This window comes from Natator depressus, chromosome 8, assembly GCF_965152275.1.
Source record: "Natator depressus isolate rNatDep1 chromosome 8, rNatDep2.hap1, whole genome shotgun sequence".
Classification (NCBI taxonomy): Eukaryota; Metazoa; Chordata; order Testudines; family Cheloniidae; genus Natator; species Natator depressus.
Genome location: NC_134241.1, coordinates 22,339,038 through 22,351,390, shown reverse-complemented (window position 1 = coordinate 22,351,390; position 12,353 = coordinate 22,339,038). Strand labels below are relative to the sequence as shown.

At 41.9% G+C, this 12,353-nt stretch overlaps 1 protein-coding gene across 4 annotated transcripts in view; it reads right to left on the bottom strand.

The window, feature by feature from the left end:
* Positions 1-12,353, bottom strand: part of HTR4 (5-hydroxytryptamine receptor 4) — a 210,516-nt gene that overhangs the window by 112,337 nt on the left and 85,826 nt on the right. The gene's annotated exons all lie outside the window — the stretch shown is intronic.

Below are 12,353 nucleotides of genomic sequence, written 5' to 3'. Positions count from 1 at the left end.
GGGAAAATGTTCTTGAAAAAAAAAACGTTTTGCGTTAAAATTTTCTTACTTATGGAAAATATATGGGACACGTATGTGTCCTGGAGTTTTCAAAGGAAAGGTTAATACGTAGAATATCTGCAAATACTCTGCCTGTTCACCATAGGGCTAAAAAAACTGATTACAAAGAGCTATTTTTTTGGGTGCTGAACTTGAGATAAAAAAGGTCCAGTTATCACAGGTAGGTGCTCAGCACTTTCTGAAAATCAGAGCAATCTGAGTAGAGCTGGATGAATTTTTTCATTAATTTTATTTTCAACCTTTTTTTTTTTAAATTGAAAAGCTTTTTCTTTTTTTCAAAATGTTCCGTTCTTTCACCAAAACTGAAAATTTTAGAATTGTGACATTTTGTATTTCTGGTTTTTTCCCTTTACGCACTCTTTTTGTTCCTTTTTTCCCACTAAATACAATAGAATTAGTGGTGTCCATGTCATTGTTCTTTTACTTTTTACTGTTGCTACTTTTAATTTTTCTAAAGTTGGAAAAGTTTTCAAAAATTTGCTAAGTAGCAAAAGGAAAAATTTGGAAAAGGGTTAAAATACCCAACCCTAGACATGGTTAATGTTATGTATTTAATTTTTGTGGAAAAGGAAAGAAAGAAGAGAAAAAATATGAAAAGTAAAACCGTTTTGGAAAAAAATACAAATTGTTCTGTTTTGAACCCTTCAAAATTAGATCAACACTTTGAATTTTTTTGTGAAATTATTTTTTTCATTTTTTAACCTATTCTACTTGGTGTCCACAAGAGATACCCAAAATCTAAGATATCCAAAATTACTACATACTTTTAAAAACAAAAGTATTATTTATTACACAAATGTGTGGATGGGTGTGTTCAGATAATGGAGATTCTGTAATGTCTCTATAGTTAAGATTGCATTAAGATTTGCCCTTGAAGCAGGGATTTAAGCAGGAAAATCCTCTTCACAATGCAGGAATAAAATAGTGTATCTTTGCCTAATGTACAGAACAAGAAGGACTTAAAATACAGAATGAATTTTGTGAGAATTTTCAGATAATTGAAAATCTGCCAATTAGTTTGAGCAATAATCATTTTTAAATGCTCCCTCAGAATTTTTGTTTTTTCATAGGTAACTTTTTCTAGGATATATCTACTAAATACACTTCTGATTTATGAAATTTGCTAATTGACTCCTTTCTAGGTTGGCAAAAGCTAAGATACAGGCTCCCTTTAAACTTTATTGATGTACCAACCCTACTGGTTACACCACTTCCATATCCCTTTCTAACGGTTACCAAATATCTTCATCATGGAATCTATGTTGTCATTGAGTGGATGCTCCACAATCTAAGCTTTTATTTTGAAAAGTTTTCAGTACTTTGATGTGTACTGAGTGACAGTATTGCTGAACTGAACATGAGTATGGCAGAGAGGATATTAGTGTGTTACTGTGCTGGAGTGTCATGATGGTAACAGGCTAGTGTTTGGAGTGTTGTCTTAACTTAGGAATTCCTTGCTTTTTAGTGTTTTGATCAGGAAATAACACCCGTGTTTCCTTAACACTGAGTTTAGCAAGTTTTTGGAGTGAAAATATTTATAAGTATATGAGGGAGAGAGGAGAAAGGATGCTCTGTCTTCATCACAAACCCTTTATACTTGATACACAGAGGTATTATACTTAGTAACGTAGTCGAGGGTAATCCTGGTAAATAGAGTTTACCCATTTCTCATTTGGGGAATATAGAGTTTAGTTTATTCACTTCTTTTTTTTTTTTTACCACACCACCACTGGTTATACTGTCCTGAAGCTAGTTAAGCTAGGTTACAAAACAAGTGCAGAAGATAGTATTATAACTAGAGCTGGGCTCAAAGCAACCCCTATGTTTGTACACCCCAGCCCCCGCAAGATTTCCCTCTCACACACACGAGAAAACATGTGATGATGTAGCTTTTAACACCACAGCTTTGTATGCTTTCCTACTGGGAACCTTCAGATTTTAAAAAAAGGAGAACTTGTGGCACCTTAGAGACTAACAAATTTATTGGAGCGTAAGCTTTCATGAGCTACAGCTCACTTCATCGGATACATGTAGTGGAAAATACAGTGGGGAGATTTTATATACACAGAGAACATGAAACAATAGGTGTTACCATACACACTGTAACAAGAGTCATCAGGTAAGGTGAGCTATTACCAGGAGGAGAGCTGGCAGGGGAAGAAACCTTTTGTAGTGATAATCATCACCCATTGTTTCATGTTCTCTGTGTATATAAAATCTCCCCCACTGTATTTTCCACTGCATGCATCCGATGAAGTGAGCTGTAGCTCACGAAAGCTTATGATCCAATAAATTGGTTAGTCTCTAAGGTGCCACAAGTCCTCCTTTTCTTTTTGCAGATACAGACTAACATCGCTGCTACTCTGAAACCTTCAGATTTTAACACGTCACAGCAGGCAACTGGCTGTTCCAGATACCTACAGGCTGTTCCCAGATACCTACCCAGATTCCACAGGAAAAAGTTCTATGCCAGCTGGCAGCATCGAAGCCCCTCTGGAGGTGACATTTTGGGAGTAATACCAATGCACTGTGAGATGGCAGGTGTGCAGATATTCCAGGTGTGGTGTTAACCCTACAGGTCAAATGCCTCTCCATTCCTGTCAGCACAGATGGTGGCCACAACAGCAGGAATACTGCACTCTTTCACCCAAAGAAGAGATTTTTTGATGCTGGTGCCAGTGAAACCTTTAGAGCAATAAAGACTGAGGTTTTCACCATTCTGTGCAAAGGGTCAAATTTAACTACAGGTGAGGTTCAGCTGGAAAATTTTGCCAATTAGGAAGTGCAAACCTTTCATGGAGGCCCAAGACAAGGATGGGGTTTATTTAGCACCTGAAGGAAATTACACTTAATTAGGAAGATGTCTACTGAACTCAGCGCAACTTCAGTGAGGGCAATTAAGGCTTAGAGAATCACCAGCATGTGTCTCTTGCTCCATTCAAAAATGTTGACAAGCCTTCACTGTAGCACAGTTACAGTTTCATAGCATTTGTTGAGGAGCTCTGCTTCCAGCTGCCTTGGGTCATTGGTTCTTGGACAGCTGCAGAAATGAGTGGTTTTATTTTTCTAGTCCCCGCGATTGTCCTCACGTGACTCTTAATCACTGGCAAAGCTTATGCTCAAATAAATTTGTTAGTCTCTAAGGTGCCACAAGTACTCCTTTTCTTTTTGCGGATACAGACTAACATGGCTGCTACTCTGAAATCTGTCCATGGACGCTCCCTCACACCTCCTGTGCTTCCCTCCCTCTGCCCCACTTTTGAGACCACTCATAGCATGGCCAATACTAGCTCCCGGCAGCTTTCCACCTCTGTAAACTCACCAACCAATTCAAAGCTAGACAAATGTTACCATTTACTGCACTTCTCACTCTTCAGTCTATGGTCTGCACAGACCCAAGGGGCGGCAGGAAAGACCGTTGATGGATAACCAAGCTGATTAGTGTAATCTAAACTCCTTGCTCTTTCTTTCTAACCCCACAATCCCAGGCCATCATCCAATATGAGTCAGTGATCATGTGGATGATCTAAGAAAAGGAGTGTTAAGGAAGTCATCTGATTTCTATCCTTGGACATTCTCCCTCTCCCACTTTCCTCTATTTACATCTGATTTGAAAGAGTTTATTTGCCATAGAAATAAAAGTTTTCCTGACAGTGTTAGGAGAAAAGATGCTGATAATTATGACAACTTAATCTGCCGTGCATCACTGTGCTTTAGAAAAGAACCAGAAAACAGCCAATGAGAATCAGTCCTTGTCTGATGTGAATTATGCAAAACTAGAAAGGACAAGGTAATTTTCCTCTTTTGGAGATGCACAGAACTCTCTCTCCCCGTTGTTCGATACTTCCACAGATGGCTATTGCACAGCTGGGGTAGGTTATGCACTTGCCAAAACACGAGTTATGTTGAGCAAAACTGCATGTCAGAACACCCAGCCTTGTTAATGACGTTCCTCAGCAGAGGAAGACACCATTTATATTTAGGGGGAAAACAAAAGACAACTTCAAAGGCAGGTCTTACAGCCACAGGCTCACTTGCTGGGAACACAGTGGGACTAAAAGCAGCCAGAAACAACGGGGTTGCTATGATCAAAGGCACCTTGATTAGGGAACTGTAATTGTGCCTGCCTGAACGGAGTATTCATAATAGACTAATGGTAGCTCAGTGGCTGCATCTGTGAAACAAAATGTCAGGCTGCATTGAATGTCTCTATACAAAAGATGTTCCTTTTCCTCCTGGGAGAGTGTGGCAGTACACGCTGTCACCGTGAAGATGATGATGGGTTAATTTATACAGTGCCATAGTTGTTCATGGTGCTAGGTTTTTTGTTTGCTTTTTTTAGAGTTGTCTGACTATTTTATCTTTCTCTGTCCCTCCTTCTTTCCTATATGGTGCCCATCATCATGATACCTGCCCATCATCATGATACCAGAACACTTCTCTGAATTCTGAAGTGTACATATGATGCTATATGTATTTCTTTCCCCTCCTGTCAGCAGAGACAGGGCATTAGCTGGTAGGTTTGTGCTGCTGGTGTGGGAAGAGGAGGCTGAAGGAGGAGTGGGCCTTGCATTTTGTTCTGAAAGTGCCAATGTTTGTGATCATTTACTGTCCTTTGGGGTCAGCTCCATCTTTGTGAGCCTGCATGCCGGGAGTTTCACACGAGTTTCACCTTTGCAAGGGACAGTTTTGTTGACCGAGTGGAATGCAGTTGTCATGGGAGGCCTTGATCTTGCAGGATCTTCCACAGAGTTGGAGCCAGTCCATGGAGGGTTTTGAGACCTTTAATTAGGCTTGGTGTTCACCAGGGAGCTGTGCAGAGTAGAGCCAGAGGACAATGGGCTCTTGGTGGCCTGTGTTAGTTACGGTGACCAGACAGCAAGTATGAAAAATCGGGACAGGGAGTGGGGCGTAATAGGAGCCTATATAAGAAAAAGACACAAAAATCGGGACTGTCCCTATAAAATTGGGACATCTGGTCACCCTAGTATTAGTGGGCAGTCAGGCTGCTGGGTTCTGAACCAATTATAGCTTCTAACAGGCCTTGGTTTCACCCTGAGATACAGAAAAGGACAACCATCAAACCTGGATATAAGAAAACCATGCATCTCTGTGGCTAAGTCTGAATCTAACACTAGGAGGCAGTCATGGATACTGCGGTATCTAGAAGCAGTGAACAGTCCAGGTGGACACTCAGGCTATGGACTCTCTAAAGGCAGGGTGATGCTATAGGGGTGGTAGGTTCTTCAAAGTGCATCCCTCTCCTCATTAGCATTGCATCAGTCTTTCCAAGTATGACACTTTCTCGGGGTGCCCAGGACTACACGGGTCACCTCATTACCCCACCCCCATTTCAAGCATGAGGGAGTCTTCCATGTGGCAGCTGGAGGTCAACTCCCTGACACTGCTAGTCCTACAGCCACTCAAGCACTCTCCTCTGCGCCCTGCCAGCCCCCACTTTGTCTTGCAGGTTAACAGTAGGTGCACCCCAGCCCGTGAGCCATTCCGAAAGTATCCTGCTACAGTGTCCATCCCCTGTCACTGGATATGCACAGAAATTACCAGGCGCGCTACTCCCAAGAGAACAGCAACACGCACCAGCTTGTTTGTTTCAACTGAGTATCTGCTCCTATATAACAACACAGCACTGTGATCTATTCATACTGAAAACAAATATAAGCTTATTAACAAAGGTAAAGATTTATGAGATAGTGAGCCAGGGCAATAAGAACAATGGGTTACAAACAAAACAAAGTATAACACGCTTCTTCTAGACAAAGCCTTTAATAGGCTAACTTTGTCTCAAGCAATTTCTCACCTAAGCTCTTTCTTGCAGCTTTTGATCCAAGGTTGGTTGGGTATAACTGTACTACCCAGCTACCCCTTCCAGTGTAGGACAAAAGAGGGGTCCTGGTGCCTTCTTCTTACACCCAAAGTCAGGACAACTCCCTATGGTTTCTCTCCTAAAGGTGCTGGCTCCAAGGTGTCTTTGCATACTCCTGTTTGTTTCACATCTTCCCCAACCTGTTTTTCTTGTTGACTTTCACATGTAAATGGAACCTCCCTTGTGTTGGCTTTACAATGCTTGATTTACATATGAACCAAGGCATGTGATTCCACATCCCTTTGTCTGGCAGAACGAGCTTGCCAACCCTTCCTGGGACACAGATTCTAAACATATTTTCAATACATACCTATAACTTCGTAACTATCACTCGTACATACATCACACAACAATTAGGAGGATCAGTGTGACGTGAGCTTCCATTAAACCCCTCGCAAGAACCTTTTTGGGTGAATACTATGACAGCAGTGTGGTTGGGGTAGTGAGTTTGGCAGACCTGCTGTTACAGAACAGTGAACCCTTTGCTAGCTGGCATTGAGGGGTTATTAGGTCACACTCAGGCTCAGCTTCAGCCAGCTGCTCTTCATGAAGGATATTGGTAGCATCTAGGTGAAGTGAGAGGTGGGCCCTGGCAATCTTCCCACTTAGCTTGCTCAGGAATGGGAGTGATGGATTTGCTTACAGGAAGGGGGGATGCTGGGCAGTTGCTGGGAGAGGCCAGTTGTGCTGAGTGATGACATTTTGAGTACTGGCCAGACTACAGGTGCACTGTAGTAGATTTGTCTCTGCAAATGAGGTGTTGACAATCTCAGTTAGTAGGAGTGCCACATACTCTTGATTGTTTCTTGCTAGTAAGGAGTGGTAAGGATCATTCAGGGCAGTAGGTGGTCACTCCGTTTTCTGCTGTGATTCTAGCCTTCCTATTGCATGAACAGACCAATTCAGAGAGGAAAGATGGCAATCAGCCTGTTATCTAACCCCTTCCAGCTTTAGGCTCATCTGCAGAAGTCATCATGGCTGAACTGACACCAAAGGAATACCCCACAAAGTGAGCTGTAGCTCACGAAAGCTCATGCTCAAATAAATTGGTTAGTCTCTAAGGTGCCACAAGTACTCCTTTTCTTTTTATGATAAGTATTGTTTTCCTTAAAGCCTGAGCTCCTGGAGTCAAGTGGATGTGTGATGATTTCAGCCTTCATTCCTGAAGAAAAAGTAAGTTTCTAGTCCTCATGCCTGCGGAGAAAGCTTCAAAATGTGACCCTAGTGCACCCTAAAGGCTCCAAAAACAGAAGGCAAATAAAAAATCCCACCAAATCTATTATTTTTATTATTTTATTATTATTTTAAAGCCAATCTCATGATTTTTAGTGAGACTGACTCATGATTTTTGAACAGTTGGGGTTGGCAACACTGGCAATCTCACTGACAGCGTTTCAGCATCAAGAGGTAAGCAGCTCTGCAGAGCTCCAGGAGTCCAAAGGGCACAATGAGAGGCTGACTCCAAGTGAGGACTAGCAGGATATTGCTTCAGGACCAGACTACCAGCTGTTCTAACTGGCATAGTTCCACTGAAGTCGATGGAGTTATGCACCTTTACACCAGCTGAGGATCTGACCTTTACATTCTAACTTTTGAGGATGTAGGAGGAGACGTATGTCCCCATTGGTGTAGAAACACAATATAGAATGGGCAGAGAAATGCACATTTATTTGCATACTTCCATATGCACCCCCTACATATACAACAATTTTTGACCGACCAGGGAGAACTTATGAAATTTCTACAGTCTGTTCCCACAAGTTGTGTGGTACTGTGCCCCAGAGTGAACTTAAATAGAAGTAAAAAAGAAAAGGAGGACCTTAGAGACTAACAAGTTTATTTGAGCATAAGCTTTCGTGAGCTACAGGTCACTTCATCGGATGCATGTAGTGGAAAATACAGTGGGGAGATTTATATACAGAGAGAACATGAAACAATGGGTGCTACCATACACACTGTAACAAGAGTGATCACTTAAGGTGAGCTATTACCAGCGGGGGAGGGGGGGACACCTTTTGTAGTGATAATCAAGGTGGGCCATTTCCAGCAGTTGACAAGAACGTCTGAGGAGCAGTGGGGGGTGGGGGGAATAAACATGGGGAAATAGTTTTACTTTGTTTAATGTGTCATGTTTATTCCCATGTTTATTCCCCACCCCTCACCATTCCTCAGACATTCTTGTCAACTGCTGGAAATGGCCCACCTTGACTATCACTACAAAAGATTCCTCCCCCCACCCCCCGCTCTCCTGCTGGTAATAGCTCACCTTAAGTGATCACTCTCGTTACAGTGTGTATGGTAACACCCACTGTTTCATGTTCTCTCTGTATATAAATCTCCCCACTGTATTTTCCACTACATGCATCCGATGAAGTGGGCTGTAGCCCATGAAAGCTTATGCTCAAATAAATTTGTTAGTCTCTAAGGTGCCACAAGTCCTTCTTTTCTTTTTGCGAATACAGAACATGGCTGCTACTCTGAAACCTTAAATAGAAGTATGTATCACTGAAGACACAGCATGAGTGCTCAACCATGATGCATTACTGTGCATGTGCCTTTTGAATAATCTATTCTCAAATGGGAATATTTGTTAATTATGCAACTACAGTAATTCAAAGCTCTTAATAATGGAAGAAGTGAATATGGATGTAAATTAAAATCAGTGGTTTGGCATGACATTGTTTTTCTCAAAGTTGAACATTTTGCCTCCTGAGCATGTTTGCTTGTTTAATACTGTGGGGATTCAAGAGTTTGCTGTTATCAGGGAATGAAGTTCAGACAAAATAATTCTTGGCTAGTAAGAATATAGAAGTCATTTAAGGAAAAAAGTGAAACGCTGATGCTGAATGAATGTACAAAACCCCACATATAAAGAGATACTAAAACAGTTTTTCAGGTACATTGAAAAAGCTCATCTATCTAGTTATTAGTGTGGGCTGAGGTTTTGTCTTCTATAATTATTTGTCAAGCTCAGTTCCTAGTTTCTTGTAAACACCCAATGTTTTCTAAATGACACTACATCCTTTTACACAATTTACCTAGCAATTAGAACATATGGATTAGTCATGCTGTATTAGCAGTAGTATTTCTCCATCAGCTTTTATTGGACATGTTATGCCATGGGCTCCCGGCTGTTATAATGGTTTGGAAGTGAATTGGTTTAAGTCATTCAGGCACTAATACTGCACTGGGAATCACTAGCGCGCATGCACACACTGCTCTTCGGTGTTGGAGTCAATGGGACACCTTACAGGAGAAGAGCTAGCAGAGCTTCCAAGGAGTCCCACAGTGAACCTCTACTGATATTGGGGTCTGTCTGCATTAAGCCATTGCCAGGATCAGGCCTTTAGACACCAGAGTGGATTATTGTGAAATAATTACAGCTATGCTTATTATCCAATTTAAAGCTTGGAGAAAATGAAAGATGAAATTCATGTGATTTCTGCAAACACAAAAGGAGAGAAAGAATGAGAATGAAGGCACAATAGGATTTACATTTCCAGGATAACAGAGTGCAGCAAAGTGCGGGATTGGAAGGCAACAGGGAATCATTTTAAAATAGGAGAGAAAAAATCAGAATACAGAGGAAGAAATGATTATGCATCTGCTGGAGATGGTCAGGGATATTAATAAATACCTTATAAACAGGACATATCATGACCCTCATTGACTCACTGAAGATGATTAAAAGATTAGGGTGATGTCTTGGACTATGTTGACCTAGTGGAAATAACGGATTTCACAAAGACCTTAAAGCTTTGGGAGAATGTATGGAACCAGATTTTTTTTAAAAGAACCTTGCTTTTGCACTCAGGATCTGCAGCTGCGTTTCACTTAAATATTTTAATTAATAAAATGAGCATCCAGTTATTTGCACCCACAATTATTTCCAGGAACAAAATCAGAGTCTGAATGGAAATGCTTTTTAAATTGGTACGTGTTCCTTCATGAGTAAAATAATGATCTTTGTCTCAGTGCAAAAACATTACAATAGAAAAGTAATTACCTGACCTATACCTGTCAGGCTCTTACAGTGTATACTACCCCCCCACAAATATTAGAGGTCAGCATTCAATTAGCATGATATCTTTTCTGCTACGTGGTGTCCCATTGAATCCAGTACATATTTTCATGAGTTATACAGCCTGAGCTATCCTCTTCCTGCTTGTGCAGATGGCAGGACCATATCTAATGGTTTAAAATGAATTACACATTTCACTTCTGTTTTAGAAACAGATTTGGATTAATTAAATTATTGACAAGGCACAAATAAATGACTTTACATGAAGCAAAATAATAAAATCATGCTCTTGGTTTATTTGTTTGGGGTTTGTTTCTCCCCTAATAATTTGAAAAAACAATGTTGCTTTTTTCTGATGAAAGCTCAGGAGAGGACTGCTGGCTGCTTGGCTTCCACTGGATGGTGTTTGCTGTGGAGTGGGATGTGAAGAACATTATTCTGTAGCAAATAACATCAGATAAAGCAGAAACAAGCACCTTTCTACTGAAAATCCATCCCCATTCAGCAGTGCCAGGAAGTCATTCCCATCCAACATCTATTCCATAGGCTGTGCCAAATAGGTCTCAGCCCAGTTCCTGTTGGATCAGTATCTGCACCACAAAACCAGCGCTGTTACAGCCGGTTGAAATGTTGCTGGTTAACTTTTTTCTGGTGGAAACCGATGTTTTGTCTAAACCAAAACATTTTGCAGAAACATCAATTTTGTAGGTCCAGGAAAAGAGAAATTCTGAGTCTCAGCATCCCAGGGATTAGGGTACTGGCCTGAGGTATAGGAGACCCAGGATGAAGTCCTTGAGCTGCCTCATTTGGAGTGATCAGGGATGAAAAACTCTGCTCTGAATTAGGTAGAGCAGTGACTTGAACATGGGTTCCCCACATCACAGGGCAGTGCTTTAACCACTGGGCTGTGGAGAGTCTTACTTCAGGAAAGGTTGCATTCCAATGTATAATGAAAACCGATTTTGAAAACCTCAACACACTTTGTGAAACCAAATGATTGTTTTCAGGTCCGACCTACACAGTAGTTTCAGACAAGGAGGCCCAGGAGGCTGAACCCAGCCACTCAGAATTAAAGATGGTCTCTCTGTAATGGGGATGAGACACCCTGATGGGGCCACACAGGCGAACCTTGCATTGCCACTCCACAAGCTTTACCTTTTCTGGATTCTCACCCTATCACCTTTCACCAGCAATAACGTCATTCGAGGCATCTCTACACTACAGCTGGGAGTGTGCTTCCCAGCTTGGGCTGACAGACACAGACTAGCTCTGCTTGAAGTAGCACCTTAAACATAGCAGTGTAGTTGTGGGTAGTGTGGGCAGCAGCTTGGACTAGACGCCTGAGAACAAAGCTGCAAGGACCCCCTGGGTACGTACCGGACAGCGAGCCCCAGCTGCCCTACACACAGTGCACTGCTATTTTTAGTGCGCTAGCTTGAGCAATGCTAGCATGCGTCTGCCTGTCAGAGCTAGGAAGCACATGCCCAGTTGCAGTGCAGATGTGCCCTTCGAAAACAAAGTTCAAAACCAGAATCCAGCCGGGGTGCTCATGTTGTTTAGGTCTTTAATGCCTGAGAAACCCAAGTGGGGGAGTGGGGGGCGAGAGAGTATATCCTCCTCTCACAGTGTCAGGTGGAGGAAGTGACTGTAACTCTTAATAATATTGATATGCTCATCCTGATCCACCTCTGACCATAAGGAGATTGGGTGTCTCTAGCTAGGACCAGAAGAGAGAGCTAAGTAAACAGTCAAATGACTAATAATAAATACTGCGGATGATGAGCTGCAGCAGAATACAGTAACACTGCAGTATGCATGCCTGGTGGACCTGAGGAAACTCAAGAACTTACATATTATTTGGGAGAGTAATTTATGTCCAGGCCTAGGCTGTTTAAAATCATTGATGCTATGCGCCGGCTGTACGTACCAGAAAAGGAGACAGACTAGTTAAATGCTTTTAAAAATGCTTTATGTGGGATGCGTAGTCAATCAAGTACGTGCTAATAACACTCTCTCCATTTAAACATCAGGTGGGTACAGGAACGGCTGGTGCCCTGTGGGGCCCTCCATATGCTCCCACAGCAATTTCACTCCTAGCTAATTAACCTACAGAGGGAAACGTTAGCATCTGATATGGGTTTGAACAACAAAATTTGGATCTGGGTTCATTTCCCCCACCCACCCACCTCTCAGATTCAGGGTGCTGGTTCAAGGTCTAATAGAAATAGAGAGCTCCTGGGTCCCATCCTCCGCTGCTGTAAATGGGCATAAGTCCCTTGTAGTCAATGGACCTTCATCGGTTTATACCTGCTGAAGCTTGACAATTTTGGCCCACATGCCCTCACATCTGAGTGCATGTCATTGTGTTCCTTATTTGTACACACCATA